This window comes from Elephantulus edwardii, unplaced genomic scaffold (assembly GCF_000299155.1).
Source record: "Elephantulus edwardii isolate Elephantulus edwardi_28Jun2011 unplaced genomic scaffold, EleEdw1.0 scaffold00319, whole genome shotgun sequence".
NCBI lineage: Eukaryota > Metazoa > Chordata > Mammalia > Macroscelidea > Macroscelididae > Elephantulus > Elephantulus edwardii.
The window spans coordinates 1,409,261-1,412,750 of record NW_006400069.1 but is presented as its reverse complement, the minus strand read 5'-3'; the positions used below and the strand labels follow the sequence as shown (position 1 = coordinate 1,412,750).

The 3,490-nt window shown below is 37.5% G+C and overlaps 1 protein-coding gene across 1 annotated transcript in view; it reads right to left on the bottom strand.

Moving 5' to 3' along the window:
• The window catches only part of TARSL2 (threonyl-tRNA synthetase-like 2), a 197,410-nt gene that overhangs the window by 69,756 nt on the left and 124,164 nt on the right, over positions 1-3,490 (bottom strand). The gene's annotated exons all lie outside the window — the stretch shown is intronic.

The window sequence follows — 3,490 nt, the reverse complement described above, 5'->3', positions numbered from 1 at the left end:
TAAAAAAGCTTAAAAAAATAAAAAATCACTACTACATTAACCAAAATTACTGTTAACAATGAAGCTACTGGAATGATCATGTTTCTGGAAGAAATATAGAAGGTTCAACCACATAAAAATGGTTGAGTATTTTCTTTAAAAAAGTAATCATACACTTCCCTTAGGTTGTTGTTCTTGTTATTATGTGCCATTCAAGTCAGCTACAACACATAGCAACATTAGGCACAATGCTTCTGAACCTTGCTCTATCCTGAGACAATCTCACTCTCTTTGACATATATAACTCATTGCCACAGTTACTATGTCAATCCATCTCATTCAGGGACTTTCTTTCCTGTGCTGACCCTTGACCCCTCCAAGCATGATGTCCTTTTCAAAAAATTAGTCCCTCCTGGCAACATGCCCAATGTAGGGGAGATGGAACTTCAAAATCCTTACCTCCAAGGAACAATCTGGGTTTACCCTAACAGTTTGTTGTCTTGACAGTCCATGGTATGTTTCCTACTGTTCTCCAGCACCATAACTCAAAGACATTGATACTTCTTCTGTCATCTTTTGTCATTGTCCAGCTCTCAGATGCATAGCAAGCAACTGAGAAGACCAGGGCCTGGATTGGGTGCATCTTAGTCTCTGAACTGATATTGACACTCTTTAGCACTGTGGCAAGGTCCCTGACAGCAGTCTTTCCCAAACAACTCATCTTTTGATTTCCTGACTGCTGGTGCCAAGAGTATTGATTATGGATTCAAACAAGATGAAATTGTTAATCATCTCAATCAATCATCTCTCCATCTATCATGATACTGTCAATTGGCCCAGTGATGAGGATCTTTGTTTTCTTGATGTTAATGTTGTTCCTGACCTTCTGCAACAAATGTTTCAAGTTCTCCTCAGTTTTAATGAGCAAGGTTGTGTCATCTACACAACACAGGTTGTTGCTGAGTCTTCCTCCAATCCTGATGCCTGTTCTGCATATAGATTGAAAGGTATGGAGAAAAGATATATTGCGAACACTCTCCTTTCTTGATTTTGAACCATGCAATGTTCCCTTCCTCTGTTCAGACCACAGTTTCCTAGTACAGAGAGAGGTTGCACATGAGCACAATCAAGTGTTCTGGGATTCTCATTCTTCTCAATGTTAGTTACAATTTGTTGTGATCCTCAAAATCAAATGCCTTTGCATAATCAATAAAACACAAATAGACATCTAGTACTTCTGGCACTTTGCTTTCGGCCAAGATCCATCTGACTCTGTCAGTGTTATCCCTAGTGCCATGGTCTCTTCTAAATCCTGCTTGTATTTCTGGTACTTCTCTGTCGATGTATTGTTCTAGTCATTTTTTAAAAATAATCTTTAGCAGCAGATGTAATCGATCTGATTCCTATGCATACCATCAGGTGAAATCCATGTGTATAACCTGCGTTTATGTTTCTTTTCTTTCTTTTTTTTTTTTTTTTGAGATTGCAGCTCAGTTTATTACCATGAGGACGCAAGAGCTCCCTCACAACTCCGACACTATTAGGTATCCAGTAAACTCAAAGACAAAAGATCGTGTCTCTGCAAAAATCTTTTACAATAATTAAACAGCTAAAGTAATTTAATATTAACAGGAAAAACTGCTTTGTTCATTAATGTGCATGTTAAAAGAGCAAAGGCCACATGGAGATGATCATATCTGACTGTTACCAACTTTACATAAAGGAACTGTCCCCACCAACAACATCAGTAACACAAAACCAATTCCCATGAGGTCAGATGTATCCCCCCCATGCTACCAAACCTCTTTCCACTCATCCCAACACCAATCTTACTGCTTTACTGTATCCAAAATCCTATGCAATAGCTCAGAGACCAAACAGAATCATACTGGGAAAGTAAAAAAGATCTAATTCAAGTTAGCAGCAGAATACAGTCAAGACAGCTTGTGAAATATGCTCGCAGGCACCTCAGCCTTGGGCTTCAAGGCTTTAGGCCAGTGTTACAAAGCTTTCAGTCCTGCCAATTATCCCTCTCCCCAACAGTCCTCCAACAAACTTGGGCAAAGGCTCTGAGCTCTGGTTTCTCTGGCTTAGCAGTCCCAACGTCTGCTCCATCCCACTTCAGATCTTTGGTTCTCTGCTGCTGCTATGGTTGCTTCTCCCATAGCCCCTGGTCTGGCAGGCACAAGAATCTCTGGTCCCAAAGGATGCAAGGCATTCTCTTGCTTCTTCTTTGCTGGTGGTGACATTCTCAAATTCTGCTGCTGGATCTACTCAATTTTATGGTAGAACTAGCCAATCTCCTTGTAGATAAGCTAATATGGCCTATCCACATATTCTCTTCCATCCACATGAAAAAGTACTATGGCTAGTCAATGGATAGGAAGTAATTTTGGACAATAAACCCTTAGCACTACAGTATGCCAGCACAAAACAGCGCCTGGTAAACAGCAGACGTTAACAAGTATTTTGTCTAAAAAATGTTCATGGTGTCACAAATAGAGGTTTAAATTTGACCTAGTATTATTTAGTAAAAACTAAAATAATTTTTGACAAGTAAAAACGAAAAATGACAAAACACATTTCAGCCATTTAAAGGTGAACCCTCCATTATTGATTGATGTGAAATATGCCATTTTTAACATACTCAAAGAATATGTACAAATAAAAGAAATCGGTTAGATGAATTCATTCTTCATTAGAAACAACTCTGGACAAATTCTATAAGCCTTCTTGGTCTGTATTCTCTCTGTATAAGGAATATGTTAGACTAGATTATCTTAAAGTCTTCATTTCTGTGATCATATATTGTTGGCTTCCCCTTAACAAGTATACTATAACCAGTAGTACATTTTACAAACCGGGGTAGGGGGTAAATGACATTCAAGCAAACTGCCACTGTATGAGATTAAACTCAATAACTGAATAACCACTGTATGAGATTAAACTCAATAACTGAATAACCACTGTATGAGATTAAACTCAATAAACTAAATAGTACGTACCTCTGACCAATCATGTAACTCAACTTATGTGCTTGTTAATCAGCTATCTTGGCCAAATTTTCTCTTCTAGATATCCCACCCTTAACTAACCCTGATGGTCTTTTCTACCAATTAGGTCTTATATAACTTTAAGTTCCTACACAAGAATGTATCCCTCTTCATTGTTTCGCGGGGCAGCCACTTCACTGTGACTATGGATGTTTTTCAACCATACAACTCTATCCCTCAATAAAATTTCTTTTGTTCTTATTTAAACAGGCTCAGTGATGATGCTCAACATAGTACCACCAATGTAAATACCTTTTAATGATATGAGTAATTTGAAATTTTGCAAACTTTTACTATATTTTAAATTATAAAGTATCTTTATACAATGAGTACCACCTAAAATTCCTAAAATTTAGTCCTCTATAAATGACAAAAAGAAAAGATGTTACCCTTTAAAGAGAATGTTTCAGTTCTTCAAATGAAATTGATTTAAATGGGTGCTAAAACATAGATGTCCC